We start from the raw sequence: 25,512 nt of genomic DNA, 5'->3' as shown, positions 1-25,512 counted from the left end.
ACGCGCAGGCTCAGTAGTTGTGGCTCACGGGCCCAGTTGCTCTGCGGCATGTGGGATCTTCCCAGACGAGGGCTCAAACCCATGTCCCCTGCATTGGCAGGCAGATTCTCAACCACTGCACCACCAGGGAAGCCCTGAAACTTCATTTAAAAAATAAAATAAAATAAAATAAAATAAAACAATTCTTCCCCCAAAACAGAGATCAGTAAAAATAAAGATGTCATTATCCCACTCAAAAAAAAAAAAAAAGGACAGCCAGATATCTACTGTTACAAAAATGAGATTAGATGGAAAACATTAACAAACTGTTTAGGCTGTTTTCTTAAGAGAGACTTCTTCCATACCTAGAGATCTTGAATAGCCTCCTGGTCAGTCATCCAGAAGACATTCTTCATATAATTGATGAACTTGGCTTCCACATTGGGAAGAGAACCACCCTTTTCTATAATTGCTTGCAATCTTGCTTTAATGTCTTCTATAGAACTAGCTCCTTTTGGTGTTTTAGGAGTTTTTCTACGTTTTTTGGATTCTTGACCTTTTAATCTTGATGTTGATGTTTTTGAGTCTTTGTCATTCTGTTTTGGTTTTTGCATTTTTGGCTGGAGTATCTCATATGGATTCCTTTACTGGAGATTTTTCTTCAGCTTCCTCATTATCTTCATCATCACCATCATCCAGTTCACAGCAAGTTTGACTTTATTCTGTGGAAGCTTGCCACCACTTCCAAGGGCAGATCACTTTCCAGATATACTTAGGAGTTTCAGCTCCTCTTCATATTCTGACTCTGCATCTTCCCTCACACCAACCAAGTGCTGTCCACTAATATGCATGGGCCCTGAACCACCCTTCAACTCTAAGCTACAGTTGGTGTTATTTCAAATCCCCCAAGGGAAACCATTGGGTATACAGATATTTTCAAATTTGCCAGTGTTCCTAGAATAGGACTGCCTGTGTAATTCATTACTACTGTTTCAATGATGTGCAGTTCATCCTTTGTATCAGCCCTTAAACTGACTGTTCTTAAAGATAACTGGAGCTCATCTTCCATTATTATCCATTTTAAAATGACAGTTTTTGTCAGCCCTTGGTTTACAACTGAAAAGATAGTTCTGGGGCCTCAGGGGCTCATGTTCGTGTCCATCAGATTGTCCATGGGGTGGTGACTAGTACTTGGGTAAGAGAGAAAGTGGATGGAGATACATGACTACTCTTCTAGGGAACAGCTGTGCAGGAGGGAATCACATTAGGGTTTTTACTGATTTCTTTTTTTTCAGAAGTGGTGGCTGAGCACACATGCATTTATTCATCCATTTATCAAATACTGATGGAGCATTATTATGGGTTAAATTGTGTTCCCCAAAGAGATGTTCATGTCTGAACCCCTGGTACCTGTGAATGTGACTAATTTAGAAATAAGGTCTTTGCAGGCACAATCAAGTTAAGATGAGGTCATTAGGATGAGCCATAGTCCACTATGAGCAGTGCCCATATAAGAAGAGGAAAATTAGGACATGCATACAGACACAGAGGGAATATGGTCTACTGAAGACAGAGGCAGAGACTGGAGTTCTGCTCCCACAAGCCACAGAATGGCAGTGGCTACCAGAAAGTAGAAGAGGAATGGAAGGGTCATCTCCTAGAGGTTTCAGAAGGTACCTGGTCCTGTCAACACCTTGAATTTTGTTTTTGTTTTTTTAAATTAAATTAATTAATTTATTTTTATACAGCAGGTTCTTATTAGTTATCTATTTTATATGTATTAGTGTATATATGTCAGTCCCAATCTCCCAATGCATCCCCCCGCAACCCCCTCCCCAGGTTCTTACTGACTTTTTAATTACTTTGTGTACATTAAGTACACTCACTCTTTATCTGTTTTCTTTGTTGTCAACATTTTTTTCTCTGTTTGTTTTAGGCTTTCAACTTTGTTGATGTACTTTTCTATGTTAGTAATTTTTGTTGCTGTTACTTTTTTTTCATTTATTTGTTTGATTGCTTTTAGATTATAGACAACTAAATCTATTACTATTATGATTTCTGTTATTAGTATCATACTTAGAAAGGCCACCCCCATCCTTATATTATACAATACTTCTCTACATTTTCTTCTAGTCCTTTGTCATTTCACTTTAAATCTGAAAAGTCTTATTTCAGGAAACAATTTCAGAATATTACAATCTAAGTTTGTATACAGCCATTAGGATGGTTATTGACCAACACTGTTATATTTTTACTGTGAATGCATTTGTGTGCATTAGGTCTATACCTGCTAAATGCTGTTATCCACACCTGGGCCTGGGGCCCCACTGTGAACATCACCTTTTCATTGCTTGAAAGTCAGGATAGGCCTTGAGATCCACATATACTAAGTAAGAGGGCCATCACTGTAATGTTGGTTGGCAAACTCAAATCCCTTTTTTTGGCTTCTCAAACACTTAAAATTATGGTCATGTTGTGTTTTCCTTGAGATCTGTAAGAATAGCTGTTATATTTCAGTCATTGGTCAGAGTCCATGGGTTGTGAGACAAGTTCTCCTGGAGGATGGTGAAGAGGAGGGAGTGGCCAGCCTTCTCAGGATTCCACGATTCAGCGTCCACACGAAGGCACCCCTAGCTGGGTGGATTGCAGCGCTGCCGGCACCTCTGAACACAAACAGCATCATTCCATGCAGCCCAGTTCTGAATGCCTCCAGCTGCGGAATGGATTGTTTCCTACTTTAGAATTAAACTTTGTCTTCCTTCTTTTTCTTTTGCAGAACTTCAGATGTGAGAACACGTGTCAGTTGTTGGATCAGGGGACTCTTCCCACAGCACAAAGATGCATGCACTATACCAGATTTGCAAATATACAAAAGATGGCACATCTCGTTATTTCTGTTTTTGAGGTTCCTAAGCTCAAGTCTAGTAAAATGCTGGTTGCCAGTAGACAGGGGCTTTTTGCAGGTAGGTGACCCAGGCGAGGTAAAATAAGTGGGAAGAGAGAGGCATGAGGAATTCCACAGATTTGGGAAATGCTTCCATTAATATTTTGTATTTGTGTTTTAAATTTTGGGAGTGACTCACAGGCACTGAGGAAAACTAACTGATTAAATTAACCTTGCCAGTAATGAGGTTGCCTGGCCTCTGTGTTAGCAGACACTCAGCTCATGGGCTGGTATTTAATTGGCTGCTTGGCGGCTGGTGAAAACAATGTGGGTTGAGTCCCACTTTAACAAGTGTTACAGTACATCAACCTTGTCATATTATATCCAGACGTTATTAAAATTAGGAAGTGATACACCGAATTGTTTGTTTTCCTTATTCACACAAAACAGATGTTCAGGACTCACTTTACTTAGATACAGTAAATTAGGGGCGGATGGGGTGAGTGAAGTAAATACTTTGTCTGTTCTAGAAGGATAAATGTTGTAGCCATTGTCCTGCTCTGGCTGTATTTGAAAACAACGAGTGATATTTTTAATACAATTTGATATTCTTCAAATGCCTAGTTGGAGGTCAGGAGTTATAAAATCAGCTTCTTGAGTAGTGAGAAAGTGCTATGGACAGAATCGTGTCCCCCCGCCCCTCCAAATTCATGTGTTGAAGTCCTAACCCCTATGTGATTATATTTGGAAATAGGGCTTTTAGCAGGTAATCAATGTTAAATGAGGTTGGATCCTTATCTGATAGAATTAGTGGCGTTACAAGAAGAGGGAAGATCTCTCTCTCTTTCTCTCTCCCCCTCTCTCCACATGCACACACAGAGGCAAGACCATAGGAGAAGACAACCAACTGCAACTCAAGGAGAGAGCTCTCACCAGACACCAATTCTGTTGGCACCTTGATCTTGGAATTCTAGACTCCAGAACTGTGAGCAAATAATTTTCTGTTGTTTAAGCCACCTGGTCTATGATATTTTGTTATGACAGCACAAGCAGACAGAAAGAAAGGAGATATTGCTCCTAAGGAGACCTGTGGAAGCTAAAGACTGAAAGCGGTGAGTGCTTCTTTGTGAATGACCCTTAACAACCGTACTCGCGAACCTAGTATGATCCAGTGGGGAGAGGACCTGGCTAGAAATATGAAGCTGGATTTACCTCTCAGCATTGCATCTTTCTGGGTCTCAGATTTCCTCACCTGTAGGAGAGGTCATTGGGTTAACTTTTCTTTAGGTCCATTCTAGCATGTTGAAAAGTCCAAGGGGTGTTGTATTTTAATTATTGGAATATTCCGGTAGGCCTCAGATGATTTAGTTTTCTCTCATGAATGGATCCTTGAAGTTTTTTCAAGTGAGGGATACTAGCCAATGGGAAGATATTGTTTCTCTCCTCATCCTCAAACTCAAAGTTCATTTTGGGATGGGAAATGGCAAGATTGGGAAATATCCTCCCACCTCCACACCTCTGAATTAGGATTCTTCTCAATCAATACAGATGATCAAATAGCGAAATTTTTGGATATCAACCTCTGTGACTTGTAGCAGCTGGGTAATCAAAACACAGCTCTATCTGCATCTCTACCATCCCTTTAAAATTTTTTCAGTGGGGGTCTCCAATAATTAAAACCATTACCATCCTTTCTTCAGAATGAGAAATTGAACACTTTGCAAAACTAGTTAATGCCAATAAAATTTCAACAAACTGAAAATGTTCTAATACATCACACACACAAATTTACGCAAATCACTTATCACATAGTTGTTTTTTTTTTTTAAGCACCTTGTGGGCAAACATGGACACTTTCAACAATATCCGTGAGTTACCAGGTTGTTGTTGGTGAGGATTTGGGGCTAGTTCCAGGTGCACTGGGAGCTGTCTTACATGGGGTGTATGTCACAACTGCAGAGGCCACATCCTCCACGGAGATTGGGGGCCTCAAACACAGATTTGCACACAAGATGTCCTGACCTCCTACCCAAAGGTCAGTACATCTCTCCCAGCCACACTTAGCATTGTGTGAAAGCTCCTGGAGGTCATATGATAAGCAGCTAGTGCCTGTGAGTAGAACCTGTAATTTACTTCTGAGGGTAGTCTGAGGTCTTCTTGTTTCCCAAGACATCATTGAATGGGGTCAGGGAAAGACAGTCCCATGAGGGGCTTAAGAGAGTGTCATATGAAAGAGAGGCAAGCCAACAGAGAAGGTATGGAGTTTCAGAAAAGCTGGCTAGTGCTCAAGGTGTGGCCCTTGAGAGAATTATCTTCTTTCATCAGGGGTGAAAAAGCACGTACCTCTGTGGTGTCTAAATATGGTAAGGAGAGTTTGGGGAATGAGAAGTCCAAATAAATGAGCTAATGTGGATATAAGCCTTGCAATGCATAAATGGAGTTCACATACATGACCTCATTGATTCTTGGCACAATTCTGCATGGGGTTCCATCTTTATTTACCAACTGGGTTCCATGTTCTGGTTGCCATGGGAAAAATGTGATTCAGAGAGACTAAATTACCATCTGTGTCACAAGACTCATATGCGGCAGATTGGAGGCTTAAATCCATGGCTTCTGACCCCAAAATTTGGCTCTTGGAAGGAATAGAATAAAATGGTGTTCAGCTGGTTTGGGTAGAGGTGGAGGGAAATGTTACATGTTATTCACCCTGTTTGCTCTCCGCTCCATCCTGATTACCTTTTGTCACTAGACAAAGATCCTTTTCCAGATTCTAGGCTGAAAGATGTCCCCACCTCACAAGCACCTATTTATTCTCTCACTCCCACAAAACACAGTCTGTTTCCACTGCTGATTCCTTTGGTGGAATCACATGATTTAGATGTGAATGTGGGAACAGATAAATCCTTGTGACCCAGTGACTGAGAGAACCATTAAGAAAGGAAGAGCACCTTCCCCTTGAGGAAAGACTTGACCTTTTCAAACTGAGACCCTCTAGATCAAGACATGTTTTCTGCTGGTTCTTTTCAATTTTATCCATTTACCATTTTTCTAAGTCATATGATGAGGGGGGTGTGAACTGTGAGGGCAAGTTCCCATGCAGCCTCTTTGTCAGTTGGTGGCTTGATTCAGTGATCCACAACCCATGTTTGGGTAGTGCCTGTTAGGGATGTCTCAGATGGAAGGTTATTTGGAATAAAGGACTCACACACCTTCTCTCTCCAATTTGATGATATTCCCAACACAGGCTGTAAGTCTGGATTAAATTCTAGTCAGGGCCACCATCTCATAGCTTGGCCTCAGCAGTTCAGACTGTGTGCCCACTCCACACCACTGCCTAACCCAGTCCACCCAGGCCTCAGAGGAAGCAGATCCTGAAATAAATACCATGAGTGAGATGGTAAAGATTGGTGATTCATCAAATATTTATGGCCCAGTAAAGCTCAATATATTTTTGATATTATCTCAATCATATTATTATATAGTTCCACTTTGTTTAGATAATATAATGTTACTCATCAATTATTTAGGGCCTGGCTGATTGAATGGGCTATTTGCCTTTCTTCCATTCAATCCTTGTTCAACAAATATTTATTAAGAACCTACTACGTGCTGGGCATAGTGTCAGGCATGGAGAATGCTATGCGAAGACAAAACAAAAAATCAGAGAACCTGCTCTCAAGGACTTACCATTAAAGAACTAATCCCACTAAGGATGCATAATTACAACTAGAGATTCTGAAAAAGGGAAGCTTGTTGTGTGGCAGTGTTAAAACAAAGGATCTTGTACTCCTGAGCTGAGTCATGGAAGAGTTCTCTGAGATTGAGAAGTCAGGACTGTGTTCTGAATGAAGGGGAACTTGCCAGGAGTCAAGTAGCAAAGGGTAGAGGCGAAAAAGAACTTTCTGGCCAGAGGAAAGTCTGTGCAAAGACCTCATAGAGGAGGGAGTAGGGTGCTTTCTTACAAATGAAGGTCTGGGAAGCTGAAACTCAGAGGAAAGCTAGCACAAGCTGAGGCTGGAGAGAAGAGCTGGGGTAAATCCCCAAGGGCTTTTTAGGCCATATTAAATATTTGGATCATGATCACAGGACATATGGAAAGCCACTGAAGCCTTTCAAGCAGGGGTGTGTGTGTGTGTGAATGGATGATTAGATTTGTATTTGGAAAAGGAAAGTGAGTACAGTGAGGACCTGACATTGAAAGGAGACAAGCAAGGAGGCTGTCATAGGCACTCTGATGAGGGACAGTGGTATCTGGAAAGATGGTGATTGTGGTTGGACATTTAGGCAGTGATGGGTTGGATATGGACATGAAGGAGGGAACAGTGTCAGGAATAACTCCTAGATTTCTGGCCTATGTGTTCAGGAGGATGGAGGTGTTATTTACTGTGCTAAAGATACTGGAAAAGGGGCCAGGTGAGAGGGGGTTTCATGAGTTCAGTCCCTGTCTTTATATTAGTGATCAGCTACAAAGAGCAGAAGGACTCACTGGAATGGCTGAATCAGTTAGGGGTGTGTGTGATTTGCAGGACAGGGAGTCCACGGCTATACAATCTAGGACTTATAAAGCAGCTCAACAATTCAGGGATAGTAGAGTACTTTTGAGCTTTCTGGTCTACCTACTGTGGTGTGTAGCCCTTTACCCTTTTGCTTATCTCCTTATGGTTCAAGATGACTGCTGTGATCCTCCCCTTGTACCTGCTTTACAACTATAAAATTGGATGAAGGTCCAAGAGGTGAAGGGCTGTATCCTAGTAAAAATTTTCCCTTTTATTTGGGAAGGGACCTCTATCCAGGAACTTTTCCTACATCATATTGGCCTGAGCTAAGTTTCATGGCCACCCCTAGCTAAATGGAGTCTTGGAAATCCAGTATTTTAGTTTTCTAGCCTCTGTGGGTAGAGGAAGACCAAGGAGAGGGACATGTGAATAGCTCTTAGGACTTGCATATGTGGTGTGGAGTTTGGGTGCTTTATGTCATCCAAGTAGAGATTTCAAGAAGAGAGGAGGTATATTGTCCCAGAGCTATTCTTCCTCCTCCTCTTTTTCATCCTAAAGGGAAGTAGGTGATTTGGTGACAGTTTTAAAATATGGCAGTTAAGGCATGTATCCCATCTCCTCAAAATAAAAGGAAAGCAGAAAACTCTGCAAGAAATTTGATCAGCCAAAAGGATGATTCCTTAATATTAACTACTATTATTGGAAGTAGGTGGCTAAAACGACCTTAAAATATGGACCCAATAATTCTGTGTGGGTCATGCTTGAAAATGACATCTTGCATCAACCTAGCCAGTCTCTTTGGTGGTGCATGAATCTGTAGCATTAGCTTTTAATAACCTGGTCACTCTGGGCCACAGTATAAACTTTAATGTACCTTTTATAATGACAGTAATAACCTTCCTGCTTCATGGGCCGAATATCATTCTTCCGCATACATTTTTTCCTTGAAAGGAGATGATGAGAGCAAGGGTAATGTCATTTCATAGGGGATTGTCACTGAGGAGGTGACAACTGAGCAGAGTCCTGAAGGAAGTGAGGGAAGATGCCATGAGGACCTGTAGGGAAAGGAATTCAGGCAGAGGTAGAAGCAGGCCTAAGGGCCCAAGCTGGGTTAAGGAGTTTGTTACTGCATAGTGAGGGTCTGTAGGGGAGTATCCCAGGAGGGAAATGGAATATTAACACCAGTCTCTTTCATTTTAAAAGTTTTAAGTGAACTATGAAAATGATACACAGGAAAAGTATAATATGGGACTTTCTATCTCCACTGCTATTTTGAACACAGTTCCTTGCAAACCATCTTTCCTCATTGAACTGGTTTCTAGAATTGCACCCGTATCAGTCAGGATAAACTGGGTGAACGTAACAGAAATCTTGACAAATATTATCTTACATAAATGAAGTCTGGAGGTAGGAAGTTCTAGGGTTGGTTTAGCAATGCAACAACCTTTCTCTCATGGGGATAAGATGACTACAATAACTCCAGGCATTCCCCCAGTGGTGCCTGTTTCCTTCCCAAACAGGAAAGAAGGTGAAGGCCAAAAAGGAAGCTCTTTACCTTTCCAGCTCTCTGTGTATCCATGAGGAAAAGAGCTCCTCAGCACATTTCTGCTTATGCCTCATGGGCACTCAGTCAACTGCTCTCCCTTAAAGATAATCAGCAAATGGGAATGGAGCAATCATGCTTGACTTGCACTGAGCTTGGCTCATCCTCAGGGACCAAGGGAGGGGTTTAGCTACTCTGAGCTTTTTGTGGCCAAACCAAGTTGATTTATATTGACTATGGAGGGAGGAACAATTGCTGTAGTGTAGGTAACCCGCAGTGTCTGTCACACCAGCACGTCCATGAATCCTTTCAAGTTTAGTCACAGAAGAGTTGACTATTTTCCTCTCTTTATTCTGTCTGGATGTGGACCCTCACTGATGCATTTTCTGACCAATCTAGAGGGTGGACTCACCTTGTCCTAATTTGGGTTACCTTCAGAAGCTGACCTGAAGCAAAGATTCAAGTGCAAAGAACTTCTTTGGGAGATGGCAGGGAACACTGACAAGGATGTGGAAAGTGATAAAGGGATGGGAAGGCAGTCAAAAAAGGGTGAATTTGTACATAGTTGTCAAGGTGAGCAATTGGAGCTCAATCTTGGGGAAACTGGGAAATAGAAAGTACATGCCTCAGAATGATTCCACTTGAGAGATGAAGGAGCTGAGGAATTTATCCTCCAACTCCCACTGGTCATTGGTTGAAGGCTGCTCCTGAGATGTGCTGATTCGTCTTCTATGGCTCTGGAAAAAGCTCTCAAGTCCAGAAATGCAGATAATTGCTGGTGGGGGTCATCCAAAACACAAAGAGACGGTAGGGTCTAAGGCAGCGGTCCTCAACCTTTTTGACATCAGGGACTGGTTTTGTGGAAGACAATTTTTCCACAGACGGGACGGAGGATGGTTCAGGCGGTAATGTGAGCGGTGGGGAGCGATGCCCGCCACTCACCTCCTTCTGTTCGGCCTGGTTCTTAACAGGCTGCGGACTGGTACTGGTCCTCGGCCCTGGAGTTGGGGACCCCTGGTCTAAGGGACATGGGAGGGGCTCTCACAGCGCACTTGCTACACACCCTACCTCTAACGGTCATGAGCCTCTTCCTTGATATGCACTAAAATGCTTTGGTGGAATGCTTCTAACTTATGTCTGTAACTTTATCAGTGTTCACCAGACATTGTAGGCTCCTCAAAATAAGGGTGGACCAGACTTGTATAATTTTATCGACACAGCATCCTGCACAGTACTGTGTATAAGTAACTACTCTCTTACATGTATTTTGTTGGTGTCATTGTTGAGGATTAGAATGACTTCGTATACATCACAACATTTGGGCCAGTAGTTATCATCATGACTAGTTTATATGTTGATATAACTTTTCCAGTCAGGCAAATAAGTCAAGTGATAAAGTCCTTAAGGAGCATAACTTATGTAATATGGGGTGAACCTACACCACACCAAGGAAATGGAGACCAGATGGATCCATATTAATTCGATTATGGTAGTCAGCCCAGTGAAAAAATTCAGTACTCCAAATTCCAGAACCATAATCGCATTTTACACCTAGAGATTTCCTTGTGTCTCCTTTGAATTCAAACAAAAAGAACCATAACAATTTTTAAAATCTACATGGAGCATAAGCTGTTTTTATAAATGTGGAATAATTCATTGAGGATATAAGTAATGTTGAAGAGGCATCCCAAAGAAATCTTGCTTTTGATGTAATCTAGTCAAATGGATTTTTTTTTTCTTCCCGCTCTCCCCCACCTTCCCTAGTTCATTTTTGCCCAAGTGAGTTTCCATATGTTTCATCTAAATGAGTCACATTCAGAGAAATCATTCAAATTATCTGTGGGCACAGATACTCTTCTTTCATTTGTGGCTTGAAGGTGGGTGGTTATAAGGAGTGGAAATGATGGTGGGCTTTTCTCCAAACCCCAAATCTTTGGCTTGCTGTGATTCTCTGAGCTCTCTGCATCTCCAACTTTATTCTATACCAGAGGGAAATAGCCAAGGTAAATTGCAAAGATTATTCAATTTCAGTCCACTTTAAGTGCCCTCATAGGGAGACTGCACTCATGACTTCTCAGGGGATAGGCGATGCATCTTGCCACGAATAAAGTGCTGGCTGAGAGGTTTTAAATCACATTTGTAGCTTGGGAGACTAATATTAGAGGCAGTCCTCGTCCTAAAAAGTAATGCCATCTGTGTCCTGACTGTACAGAGCACAAAGAGGTGGGGTGGGGGCGACCAGAGCTAACTTGTTTAAAGAATGATAGAACCATTCAAAGGGTGTCTTTCAAGGGACATAAACGCCTTACCCAGGTTAATAAAGACTGTCATTGCATTTCACACTTTTAGCCTCAGGGATGCAATTGTTCTCTGGGTCTCCCTAAGTCACCTTATATTAGTCAACCTGAAATATACATAAATCTGAATACAAATGAAGCAATGCATTTGATCTATGCTTGAAAAAGAAATCTCTGTTGACTGTATTTATTTTTTTGTTTGATTTTCACCCTTCTCATCAAAGTTCATCTTTATGAGTGACCATATATAGAGCACTCACATTTGAATGGCCTAGGTACGGAATTATTCTTGACTTTTCCCCCCATTTGGTTGATATTTTCAAATGAATGGGTACATCGAATGTTTTGTAGATTTCATTGTTATTTGGGTTCCATAATCTCTATGGTCTCTTGGAAAATACTGGGTTCAATCCCACACACCCTTGCTAAGTGCAGACTGTGCCTGACACTGGGGTAGTAAGCCAGCCAGCCCGTCTGGAATCCTGCACAGCTGCCAGCCTCTCATGTAGACCACCCACAGCCTATTCTCACAGATACTTGGCTCTGTCCCAGGAAAGACAGAGAGGAGCAGGGAAGGAAGGGAGGAAAGAAAGAAGGTAGGAAGGAATCAGGGCTCTAAAAATTTCAGATTGTTCCAAGCAGAGATCTTCATGTGTGTGATAGGAATGCAGTTGAGCTGGAGGCAAGCATCTTGTCTTTCCCTTTTGCATCTGTGAACATTACTCTGTTGGACACATTCCACATTGTGGGCAGTGTGATACACCCGGACTCCTTCAACGTCAGCTCTTTAAATGTTTCTGAAATCGGTGAATCTGAAATCCTTCCATGCAGTTGAGGTGGCTCATGTCCAACCCTGGCTGTTCCCTTTCTGCTTCAACAGCCAACCTTGGCTTGGGTGGAAATCTGTGTTGCTCTCCCTTCCTTTTCACTCACTCCCCTTGCTGGCTGAGCAGAATTCCTGCAGCAACCATCCAGCTAGCCCTGTTAGATTGACTTATTTCAAGGGCCAAGGTGTGTGGAGCTGATTGTAACCTGCACAAACAACAGAGTTTGGAAATAAGCTGGGGTTAATGTGTCTCTTAGATTGCCCTTATTAATTTTTTAATGTATTTATTATTTAGGCTCTACCTATTTCTAAAGCACCTTTGAGATGACCAACAATAAAAGAAGGAAAAGTAAATAGACTCATATGACAAGGATAAAAATGAAAACATATATAAAATGATAAACCTAGGCTAAAAATAGTTACTATTATTATAACACTAATTTTTGTAATGGGTTCCTAGGTAATCAAAAATTTTAAATGTAGTGAGGGACTAAACTTTAATTACCTCATGATAAAAAGGATACATACTAATTCACCAGGAGGTGAGTTTTCTCCTTAGATCACTAACTCTTAATTGAAATTTATTACATGGATCCTTGAACACAGGAAGGGACTAACAACATTTTTAATGGTGATATTTTTCAAGTTGCAGAAATATTCTTAACGTGTCTGTCTCTCACAGAGTGAAGAAAATGGATCGGTCCGTATAGGAGAATGAGAATCCTTTTTAGTTTTTCAGTTTTACTTCATCTGAGCTGTATCTTATCCATGCCAGAAACGTGGACATGAGCTTTTTTGGTAGGAAGCATGACAGTTGGCCCACTCTGTCTTGTGCCAACCTGGTTTACATTCCAGGCTCTTAAAGAGTTCACCACATGCTTTCCCTGCAAGGGTATCTTGCCATGCTTACATAGTTACTTGGTTACACAGTAAAGCCTTCGTTAGGAATTCTTTTTTATTTCCTAAAGGAAATTCTCCTTTATTTTTTCCTTTTTAATTTTTTTTCTCTTTATTGAGATATAATTAACGTATAACATTGTATGAGTTTAAGGTGTAGAACATGATGATTTGATATACCTATATATTGGGAAATGATTACCACAATAAGGTTAGTTAACACCTCCATCACCCCACATAATTACCTTTTTTTTTTTTTTTGGTGGTGAGAACATTTAAGATCTACTCTTTCAGCATCTTTCAAGTATGTAAGACAGTATTGTTAACTATAGTCACCAGTTAGCTTTTAACTGGATGTTTGTACTCTTTGACTTACATCCTCCCATATTCCTTACCCCCTAGCCCTTGACAATCACCACTTTACTCATGTTTCCATGAGTTTGGCATCTTTAGATTCCACCCGTAAATGAAATCATATAGTACTTGTCTTTCTCTGTCTGACTTATTTCACTCAGCATAATGCCCTCAAGTCCATCCAAATGGACAGCATCCAATGTTGTCACAAATAGCAAGATTTCCTTCTTTTCTGTGGCTGAATATTAATCTTTTGAACTTGCATGCCACATTGATGAACACTTAGGTTGTTTCCATGTCTTAACACTGCAATGAACATGGGAGTGGGGGTATTTCTCTGAGGTAGTGATTTCAATTAGAGATTCTTGAAATTGCCTCCTTTGGCTCACCCTCAGAGGTCATTGGAGTAAGAATTGGTGGCCCCTTTAGTGTTTAGGTCTGTTCCTAAAAGTCTCTGATTATTTTCAGGGAAAACTCCAGGCCTGCTTAACGTCTTTTGCATCCTGCTAAGACATGGTACTCTGTTACCTGAGGGGTCACCTCTGATGTGTGCCAGTACTGTGTTGGTGCTCCAGTCTCTCGGGAGATGACAACCAAGATTTTGGACTGATCCTCAGAATTAGGTATCACTTCATTTCAGCAGTCAGTGCCACAACTAATTTTGGTTATCTTTAGTATTTGACACAAATGTTCTTCATCATGAATAGAGTATTTAACTTCTAAATTTCTGCCTAGTGCATTGACATCACAAATGAGTAATACTGCATGTCCCAACTTCAAAGGGTGACAAATAGTTTGATGAAAGCAGCAAATCAAGTCTGGCTCAGAGCCATTTATGCAGCAGACATAGATCCCAGATGTCAAATGTCAAATATCATTTAAGAGCAGCAGAACACTAAAGGGGCAGAACATTTTACCAGGGTAGGTGATACTGAGCCAGTCAGCAGAGAACACAAGAAGGAAATGATATCAGGGATAAAAACACATGAAAAACGTTTAATAACCCTCAGAACATATGGAAATTAATGATATTCAGAGCTTGCAGAATACCAAGATTTTTCAGCTTAAAATAATCTTCCTGCCGATGCGCAGTTACTGGAGGGCTCCCAAAACGCCACAGAGAAAATTAGATGCAAGCAAAAGAAAGCAAATCTTTGAGATTCAGGGAAGGGTTAGAAATAAAGCAGAATTATTTTTGACTAGTTGAAGAGACAGTGATACGGAGACAGCACCAGATTGAGACTTGGGTCCATGCCCATTTTCTCCTTGCCCATTCTAGTTGGTCTTGGACAAGATTCTTGTCCTTAATTTCTTTATTTGTAAGGTGGAGTTTTGTTTTATTAACATTTAAGGTCCTTTACGTCTTTAAAACTGTATAATCTATGCATATGACAAAGACCCAGTAGCCAGAATAACTTCTATCTGTACTAAATCTGTACTGAAGTAGATAAAGTTTTCCCCCGACCACCCAGTGCTTGGAAATCTGGTAAAATTTGTAGCAGAAGGAAGGGCTGCTCCACTTCCAAGCTCAACTACCACTATATCCTGCTGCCCCAGGAATAGAGCATGGTGTGGGGAAAAGACGGGTGAAGAAAGCGGAGCGCTAGTCCAACGGAAGCGTGTATGTAACCACATTATCCATTCATTCTCAGCTATTGGTGCTTGAAATGGGGACTAAATTGAGTAAAAGGGTCTGTGCAACCCTAAATCCCAGGAGTGAGGTTTCTCCAATGACAGAGTTCTCCAGCTTAAAAAAAAAGATGTCCCCAAGGGCTGGGTGAATGCCCTCAATGGAGACATATCTGAATCTCTTACACTCATTTAGTATAATTGAATCAGAGCTTCAAAATCCTTGAACTCTGTCTTCCATTTAACCCCAGCACCTTATTGGCAAGCAGGATACCTTCTAGAGAGTGGACCAAACCAGAAAGCTTTTAACTGACTCTGGATTCAAGAGTGACAGACTTTCAAAGAGCTCTGAGGCCTGCAAAAATCACAAGAGTGTAGGGAGGTCAACAGCGGATTTTTGAATTATTAACACATGTTTAACAATTAAAGAAAGACATATCACTAGGCTATCAAGGCAATTCATTATTTAGTTGTACAAGGTAAAGAGTGGAAAAAAAGATTAAGTACAGTGAATATGACTCTTAGGCTGTGAAGGCAGATATGCATGAAATGCCTGTCAAAAACTTTACTTATTTGAAATCAAATCACATCTGATTCCACACCTCCATTCCACAGGGCTGGTGCAAAGTTTAATTTCAGGTGAGATTATTAGCATTCTTTTCCCACCTATTTCCAGAGTCATGCCTAAGTCCTTATTGAGAAAGGGTAGGTCTTATATAGAGCTGTTGATCAGACTCCATCACTACATAGTGGGTCTGGCTTCCAGGGGCTTTGCACGAATTCTGAGATATGCTTGGGGACAGGACAGATCTTGTTCAAGGCTTGGACTTCTTAGGTGTACCCCTCCCTTCCACCATCTCTCAAGGGAAGTGGGGGAGCCAGCTGTGGGTGGATACACAGCAGCCCTCCAGTCAAATCAGGGCCATCTCTTTTCTTCTCTGCTGTACTTTTTTTCCCTGCAGAAGCATTAAGTTCTCTCCAATTCCCTTTGGAATACCTGCATACCTGCCACCTTCCCCTCTGAACTGCTTACCTCAATCTCCTCAAAACTCAGGCTTTCGTAAGAGGATGAAAGAGAGGCTGTCTTCCAGAAGCTTTTTTTTTTGCCTAGCAATACAAATTTCTCTAGATTCAGGAAGCACAAACACCCAGCTACCTGCATGGAATTGGAAGTGGGAGATGGATGTGAAGGAAAAGACATTATAAGGACAAGCCCAAAATAGTCCATCAACAAGTCATCCCATACCCTTCCACTCCTACCCCCATAAATCTTTGTGTTCTTTTAGCTCAGGGGCTCTTTCCTAAGTAACTCTCCCACACAAAGCTTCAGGGATGTGATACTTCCTCAGACTCTTCAAGGGTCAGGTATGTGGGACTAGGTTCAAGGCAGCATTTTTGCCTTTTGACATGAGGAGGCAGCTCTGTGTAACAATTAAGAGCAGATGTATTGATAGGGTATCAGGACGACCAGTGATTCATAAGTACAACGGCATGAGAAGAAGGAAGACTACAGTTCCAATGTCCCTGATGAGGATGACTCTTCATAAAAGAGTTTGTAACTAGCACTCAGGATGAATTGATGTAGAACATTGCAGCGCCATGGCGGCCATCTGGGAAGTGACCGAGGACTCCCTGGCTGCTTGTGTAACTGAGAGGCTTGAGGTTATGACAATTAAGTACAAGATAAACTGCCTACCTGAATCCCTAAGCTAGGAATGACCTCCTCTCTTTTTACTCCTCTAATGAAATTCCCTCTGACTTCAAGGGTTTTTTTTTAATTTAATTTGAGCCGTTAGTAAAATAACAATTAAATAATTCTTATATTTGTTTATATAAGGTTTGTCCTCCTTGCTAGCTCCATGAGCACAAGGACCAGTATTTGACTTGTTCTTCTGTGTATTTCCAGCACTTAGCACTGCTTGGGGCACAGTAGGTGCTCAATAAATAGTTTGGTTGAATGAATGAATGATCAAGGTAAAGGGCATTTGTATTCTAAAGATGTCCGTAGCCATTTCTCCCAGAGAGCAATCTCTTTCTTCCTTTGAGTGCCCAGAGCACTAATTACTTGCGTGACTGAGTTGTCACAGAACATAAAAAGCCTTGTATCACACATTTGCCCAGCACAAGTACCTGCAAGCCCCCAATGGCACTTGGTAAGGTCATAGAGGGCAGAGTCGATGACTCACAATGCTCTGATTTTCTCTGGCAGTAGCACTGAGGTTTGAGCTCAGTGGGAACCTGATATATAGTATTTACAGATAATTGTTCTGTTTAGAAGTAAATATTTGGCACTCAGCCTTTTCTTGCAAACGGTGCTGTTCATATAATGAAAATCCTTTTGCTGGAAATCAGTTGTAGATCCTTCTGCTACAAAACAATATATGCATTTCTGGAAAAAAATGCATTTTGTGTATTAAACATAAGAGGGTTTATGGAGAAATTAGGATTGGGAGTAGGCAGTTCAAAACCTTTGCAACTCTGTAACCACAGGCCTCATGAAAACACGAATTGCTACCTTGAGGGAGAATTTAGCAGGGGTGGTGGTAGCTGGAGAAGGCCTCATGGATACTAAAATGCATGTAACCAGTAGGGTGCAGATGGCTGGTCTGGGGGTACTGAGACCATGCATTTGGAAGTGAGCCCTGAGTGCACCTGTCACCAGCAGAGGGCGCTGTGGGGCTTGGGTGGTGGGAGGTGAGCCCTCACTGCAGGCACGCATCTTAAATTTACTTAAAATTGAGCTAAAAGGGCTCTGCTTACGCAGCAGCCAAACTTCAGGCTCTTTCCTTTGGTGCTACAGGTTCTTTCTGTTCTGTCTCCCATTCCCAAGAAAACTCACCTGTGAACCGACAAAACTCACTCATTATATAGACATCATTCCCTTATTTAACAACCATGTGTGAGCTACTTGTTGTTCAGGATAGACTGTACTTGTGTTTGATTTCCATTTGCTTCTGATGTTCTAGAATGTAGTTCTACTCAGAACTATGGGTTTAAATGTTTTACTTTCACACCCTTTCCTAAATATAATAAGGATGACAGTAACAACCACAACCATACCTTTCCACACCTGCAGCCTTTGGGAAAAGCCATTTATGGCCCAGAGTGTGATCTGTCTTGGTGAATGCTCCCTGTGTGTGTTTGGTGTTTGGGAGTGTTCTAATCTCATACTTTTACATGTACCTGTCCAGTTTTCCCTGTGAGTTTTTGAGGAATGTGTATTCTGCTGACAAAGTAGTCTATAGATGTCAGTTATACCCAATTGATTGATGGAGGTGTTGAATTTGACTGTGTCCTTACAGATTTTCTGCCTGCTGGATCCATCCATTTCTGAGTAGGGTGTCAATATTTCCAACTATGATAGTGAATCCATCTATTTCTCCTTGCAGTTCTATCAGTTTTTCCCTCCCGTATTTTGATGCTCTGTTGTTAGGTGCATACTCCTTAAGAATTGTGATGTCTTCTTGGAGAATTGACCCCTTTATCATGATTTAAAGCCCCTCTTTATCCCTAATAACTTTCTTTGCTCTGAAGTCTGATCTGTCTGAAATAATGCTCCTGCTTTCTTTAGATGACTATTGAGGACCAAGATGGCAGGGGAAGGAGGATGTGCAGTTCATCTTGCTCCACAAATGCATCAAGAATACATATACACGTACATATCCATATTCTCACAGAACACCAGCTGAACATTAGCAGAAGACCTTGGACACTGGAAAGGGCTAGACAGGTCCTTGCATAACCCAGTAGGATGAAAAAAAGAAGGAAAAAAGAAGAGGAGAGGAAGAGGGATGGGATTTGTGCTCCTTGTGGGGGGAGGTGAAGAAGTTCCTGCACCTGGGGAAGCCCCCTCACTGATGGAGAAATCAGTTGGAACAGAAAGGGAGCATCTGAGGCTGTCAGAGGAGGGTGAAATGGCTGGTCTGCGGCAGACAGGACAGAGTGAGACCTACACCGACAGTCTGTGCCACAGCCCTGCATGCCCCAGACTGGGATGTGTGTCCATCAGTGCACACAGGGGCTGAGAGCTGGAACATGGGGATTGGAGAGCAAACCTGAGGGGAGGACTGCTGTTGGCTGTGGGGAGACAGCTTGAGGGGATGGGAGGGAGGAAATTTGAAGCCAGGAATGCTTGTGGAGGAAACCCAGACTGCCATAGAACCAAGGTGCCACTGTTGAGTGACACACAGGGGTGGAGCCACCATTGCAGCCTTTCTCTCCAAGCGCTGGCCCCCTGCCCTGCCAGGAGCTAATAAAAGGCGGACCTTCTAACGACTGCTGCCAGGTGTTAAGGAAAGCCCCCACCAGGACTGATCTTCTCCTTACGGCTGCCAGGCGCTAGGGCTGGATCTGTCACACCCATGGCCACCAGCTTTCCTGCAGAACTGTTGCTGCCAGGGCCCCCACGACCCAGGCAGTCTTGCCACCTCCATGCCCTGTCCTCACTGGGACAGACCCTAGTACTCCAGGACAGCCTGGGGAGAAGACTCCTCTGGGTGGCCCGCACGCAGAGGTGGGGCCAAAATCACAGCTGAGCCCCAGGGTCAGGGTGACTAAGGAAGAGGGAAAAAAAATTTTCTGTGCAGCTGCACAAGTCGCAGATTAAATCCCTGTGATCAGCTTGGTAAACCCTGCATCTAAGGAATATCTGAATGGACAATGAGTGTTCCCACAAATGACACTGGTCTAGCTCTAGCAGCTGTGGACTTTGGGGACTAGTACACATGGGAGTTGGGCCAGGGCAGAGTCTGAGCTGTCCCCACAGTGTCCACAGAGGGACTAGAGACATACCTAGAGGTTTTGGAGGACCTCCTGGGGAGGTGGAGGTTGTCTGTGACACATGGTTGGGGCAAGGACACTGACAGCTGAGACCTCAGGAAAATATAATTATTACTATTTTTTAATGTTTTGGTTTGCTCTGTTGCTTTTTTTATTATTATTTGTTTTTATTTTTTAAAAAAATTTCTTTAATCCATTTTGAGCTTATTTTTGTGTATGGTGTATTTAATTTTTGATAGTTTGATTAATATGTGTCTTGCCGTGTTTCTCCTTGGATTTATCCTGTATGGGACTCTCTGTGCTTCCTTGACTTAATTAACTATTTCCTTTCCCATATTAGGGAACTTTTCAACTGTAATCTCTTCTAATATTGTCTCAGTCCCTTTCTTTCTCTCTTCTTCTTCTGGGACCCCTATAATTCGAATGTTGGTGCATTTGATGTTGTGTCAGAGGTCTCTAGGACCTATATATATATATATTCTTTTTCATATTCTTTTCCATTATGTTTTATTATAGGATATTGATCAGGAGGCAGAAGCTTGGGGAAGGGGAAGTCTCAGACTGTGGCCTTATTGGGGTTTCTGTAGGAAGGGCAAGGCAGGCCGGGTAAACAGTTTAGGCTTAGCCAATTTGAATAATGTCATCATTATTCAATGGCTGTGGACTCTAGTGGTGGTCTCTAGTTGTCTGGTAACCTGCCCTCTGTTGGTTAGGGTGATTTAGGGCGGCAGAAATCTTGGTTTGGTTTGTGAGATTTAAAGGGCTAGGAAGAGGTATAGACTCACTGGGATTAGCTGTTTTACATATGAAAGACTACTCCAGGCTGAGCCCTTTGCTATTTCTAACAACCTGGCTATCCCTGGAAAGGGCAGTCTCCCCAGGCCAGCCAAATATTTTAAGATCTCAAAACATCAGAAAGTACAGAAGAAGAAAAAACAAAACCTTGATTAATGTAAACCCCTTATCCAGTTTTCAGACTTGAGTCTGCACAGACATAGAGATTGCAGAGTAAAGGGGGGTCAGCTGCTCTAGAGGAAGAACCTGCTAGAGTTTGTAGCGTGATGCTTCTTCCGGGACTTCACCGAAGGCACCAGCAGATATTTATCGGGGCAAATGGATTGTGTAAATGAAAATACCCAAACACTTGGGGGTCATTGGACACTGGACAAAGGCAACACTGATTCCTGGAGACAAACCATGGTCAAAATAGGGCTTAGGGGGCGGTGGAAAATAAGGAGAGCTTCTGTCCTAGTTCTTCTCTGTTGTACACTTGTTGAGACCTCAAACACACTTGGTGGTTATGTCCCCAGTTATATCTGTAATACACATGTCTGTTGGCAGAATTCCGATGACGGCCTTTTGTCCTGGAACAGTGGCTATTACGGTAGAAAGAGCAGAAAGGAAATCCTTACAACTCCCTCTCCCTGCCCAAATAGCAAACCAATACACTACCTCTGGAGTAAATTAGAGTTGAAGGCCATCATAAAAACCTAAAAGGTACGGAGATGATAATCTGATTACATACCCACCTAACTAAGTAATTTGGCTTCTGCTGAAGATGGTTTGTTGATTAAGAATAGTCGCTTGCAGCTCTGTCCCAGATGGGGTCTCCTAATACAATCAACCGATGCATCTTCTAATTATAGGTATGCAACTATTAATACAGTGCAATCACTTTTTCTCACAGAACACAGCAAACTTTTTCTTAAAGAACGAGATAGCAAATACTTTAGGCATGTGGTGCCTTATGATATTTATGGCAACCACTCACCTCTGACACTATATTGCAAAAGCCACTGTAAACAGTGCATAAGTGAATGCGTATAGCTCTTTCCAGTAAAGCTTTATTTCTAAAAACTGGTAGCCAGACCCTGAGCACAGTTTGCCAACCACTACTCTCTCAATAGCCAGGAAACACCAAAAATAATTTGCTCTAATCAGGATAGGACAGTGGTACATCATTACCAGTGAGGCTAGGACAGGGGGTGTTTCAGTAATAGATGCACTGAAACCAGAACAAATCTCCTCCAAGATAAATTCGGCCCTAAGAGTCCATGAGTCTTACACAAATATTTCTACCCCTTTTTCATCATATCCCAAGGGTGAAGAAAGAGACACTACAATACCTCATTTGCTTATCAAGAGTCTCAAGCTTCCATCACAAGCTTAAAAAGTCCAGTTACTGACTTATCTCACATTATTGGGTGAAAGTTACATTGCATCAATATAATTAAAAGATTCAGTGACTTTCCCAAACAAAAATTTAATCTGATATGAGGTGACTCAGTAAGTTCCCACCTAGAAACAAACTTTTAGCAGCTCATTCTCCTAAAATTAAAACAACAAAGTTAGCACTTCACACCACATCCACAATTCTTTTTCTGTGCTTTTCAATAGGGTAAAGATAGAGCATAGTCATTCTGATATTTCCTCAGAGGACATCAGATATGCTTTCTTATTAGTAGACCTCAAGACCCAGGTTTGAATGGGGGTAAAGTGGAGTTTTTATTTAGCTATGCATTTCTATTGATAAATTTCAGATATGAGAGTTTTGCTCTGTAAAGGAATGCCCAGGCTATCACCGCCTTCCTAATAACTTTTGCCTGTTGAAATCTGATCTCTCCCCACACAGACCTGCCACAGGTTCTGAATTACTGTGTGGCAATCCTATTAGTTACCGTAAAACTGCTAATGTGCCCCCATTTAAACAGGCACAGTGGATTTCAGAGCGGCACAGAGGTAGAAAGCAGAGCTGACAGCTGTGCCGTCAATCATATTTCTAGGCTGTGCCCTGCAGCTGTTTACCATTATCACGTATTTACTGTTTAAAATAGAAGCTTTATAACCATAACTCAAAAGCCAACATAGCCGCAAAGGGGAGAAAACTGTCCCTTGAGATCTGGGGAAACTTTGTGGTTGGATATATATTTAAGCTTATGTTGAGTACATCTCATTTCTCACTCTGAGTGACCCTGAGTCGGCCACATTAAAGTGATCAAGCTCACCGCAGAGTGACTAAATGGAAATAGACACCCCATTTTTCCTTCAAACTCTTCTCATGAAACTAAAGTGCTTAAATACCTAAGAGAGATTTCCCGGATTCCAGAACTCAATGGTTATAGCTTAACTGGCTTAGCGTTCAGTCTTGGTCTTTATATCCTAATTAAGTTTGCTGAATGCTGGATCCTTCCACAAGAAGTGTTGTGTCAACCCAGTAAATTTTTCTCTTCAGCCAGTTTGTGGCGAAATGCAGCAAGTAAATTATACACAGAGAGAACGAGAGAGAGAGAGAGAGACAGAGCGCTGACCATGACAATAATTAAGGCTTGGTTTATGTGTAAGCTGGCTTAGGAAATTTGAGCATTTCAGTCATTGTCATGACTGCTATAAGTCAACATGGGTGACTAGGTGGTAGTGAGATCCATTTTTCTCATTAAAATCGCTCTGCCCTAGTCCAGCATTTTCTGAATATAAACTGGACCTCATATATGAATTGTTTTTGCAGGCAGACTTAATGATGTAAACTGCAACTAGGTTATGGAACCTCAAGTAAGATATTCTAAAGATAACTTCCCATTCATTGACCACGGTAGGGCAAAGGGAAATGTAATGGAAGAAAAAGAGAGAGAAAATCTTCTCTTAATCTGCTCCAGAGCCAAAGAGCTTTGCCTGGTTTCTTTCGATGACAGGACTAGAAATGAAAGTGCACAAAAATTAAGGGAAATTCCATGGCATTATCAGGCAGTCACCCTTGCTCAATCTATGTAAACTGTAAGAATAAAATAGGGATTTGGGGATTTTACATATAAAAGTCAGCTGTTTGTTATCTGAAAAATTATTTGTGAATGGGTCAGACAAGGATTTATGGTATCTAGTATCTGTGAAATATGGTTTAAATTACCTTCTATTTACACTTCAATGAGATATTTGTTTTGTTTTTCTCAATGGATTTAGTTGCCATCAGATGGTTTTCTTTTTTACTCTGAAACTTGAACTTAAAAAAGATTTAAAGATTCTCAAGAAATCTCTTGAAAGTTGAATATTTTTCAAATTAAACCTATGAATATTTTCAGAAAGAGGAAATTTACTTTGAAAAAACTCAAATGAAATAAACATGTACAAATATCCAGGATTTTAAAACACATTCTCATTTGATGACAATCTAACATACAGTTAGATAAATATTCAAGCTCTTTTGGGTGGGGTTTTGGGAAGCCGTGGAAGAGGGAGGACTAGGGGATGGGAAGTTTTGTGCCTCACTTCCTGGAGCCTTGTCAGCACACTTCCTCTCATACTTCCTATTGTCTCGGGAGTAGAACCATCGGTGGCTAAGGAAAAGAGTACAGTTGCCACCCCTGTACTGAAAACAAACTTAAACGTGTGGCCAAGGGAAACTAGGACTGTTGAGGGTGAGAGAGAACAGCAAGATGAGAGAGTAGTGGGGCCACAGCAAAAAGGAAGTCTCTGCCCCAAATTCAGCCTTTCTGTGGGCCAGGGCCCTCACACTGTTACCAAGTTCAAGTTCAAGTTCATACTGCTTGCAGCATGGAAGGTCAATAAATTGAGAGATGAGTTGTTGGGGGCAAGGAATAGCAACTTTATTCTGAAAGCCAGGAGACGGAAAAGATGGTGTACTAGTGTCCCAAAGAACCATCTTACCTCAGTTCGAATTCAGGCTTCTTTTATACTAAAAAGGGGAAGGGGTGTGGTTGGTTGCTGCAAATTTCTTGGTGTTGGAATCCATTATACTTGTAGCTTTCCACCTAGGTCAGGTCACAATGTTCCTGTAAACCTCCAACAAGACAATTATTCTTTGTTTTGCAACTTTTTATCTCTATATGAATGAAAAAATCTTATACCTTTAAAGGTCAGGTCCTTGAGAATGGGCTATCCTGTATATTTCAGGCTATAGGCAACATTCTTAACTTGTAGCAAAACAATAAAAGGCAAATATTAAAGTAAAAGAAACAGACCCATTATGGAGTCAGATTTGTTCTTCCCTATTACAGCACATCAGATGTGCAGCCTTAGTGCTCCAGTAAGGACTGAAGTGATCACATGACATGTTCAGGATTCATGGATCCCATGGCCATGTGATCTACGACCTCTGTGCACAGAGGGTCAGAACCACTCTTGAGCCCATTTGTCTGCCTCCACACAGAGAAGTTCTTGGTTAGGCTGCAAAAATGGACCCAGGAAAACTTCTCCATCCTTGAGTGCCTTGGAAAGGTGGCAGGACTCTCCCCTTTCACAGGCAAGAAAATTAAGGCCCAGAAAAATGGCACACACCAACCTAGCCAATGGGGATGAAGAGGACTATTTGGGGATTCTGAGTCCTAGTCAGAGATGGCTGGCGGGGGACAGGGGCACATGGGGTGGCCCAGAATTTCTGTTGCCCTGGATTGGCTAAGACTCTTTGAATCTGCTTCCCTCTCTGGAAGTGGCTGGAGCTTGTCATTCTAGGAAGCCCAGAGAAAATAACCTCAGAAAAGGCCTTGGATGAGGTTGGGAAGGTCCAGACCTGGGTCGAATTGCCTGATATTCTATCTCCAGATTCACTTCAGATCTCTCCCTCTCTGCTTCTGAAAATGACTTTGACTGCAAATGGCTCTTGTGAGGTGCAAGGAGGTGTGCAGTTCCCTCTATAATGTGACTGAGGTTTGGGCCATCCCTAATGTTTGTGGGGTCCCAGGCTAGCATGCAAATGGCAGCCCAGTAACCTAATACCTGTATGCTCACAATGGAAACATGAAGCTACAAAGTATAAAGTAAAAGACTGAAAATAAAATGAGTCAGGGAAAGATCTGGCTGTGGTCTATCTCTCA

General features: G+C 41.8%; 1 pseudogene; it reads right to left on the bottom strand.

The window, feature by feature from the left end:
* Window positions 1–344: 344 nt before the first annotated feature.
* Window positions 345–8,982, bottom strand: LOC112405420 (nucleophosmin pseudogene; annotated as a pseudogene).
* Between the last annotated feature and the right edge of the window lie 16,530 nt (window positions 8,983–25,512).

The sequence above is a fragment of the Neophocaena asiaeorientalis genome, unplaced genomic scaffold (genome assembly GCF_003031525.2).
Source record: "Neophocaena asiaeorientalis asiaeorientalis breed wild unplaced genomic scaffold, Neophocaena_asiaeorientalis_V1.1 scaffold220, whole genome shotgun sequence".
NCBI classification, from domain to species: Eukaryota; Metazoa; Chordata; class Mammalia; order Artiodactyla; family Phocoenidae; genus Neophocaena; species Neophocaena asiaeorientalis.
The sequence above is the reverse complement of the archived record's forward strand: the minus strand, read 5'-3'. Positions and strand labels throughout refer to the sequence as shown.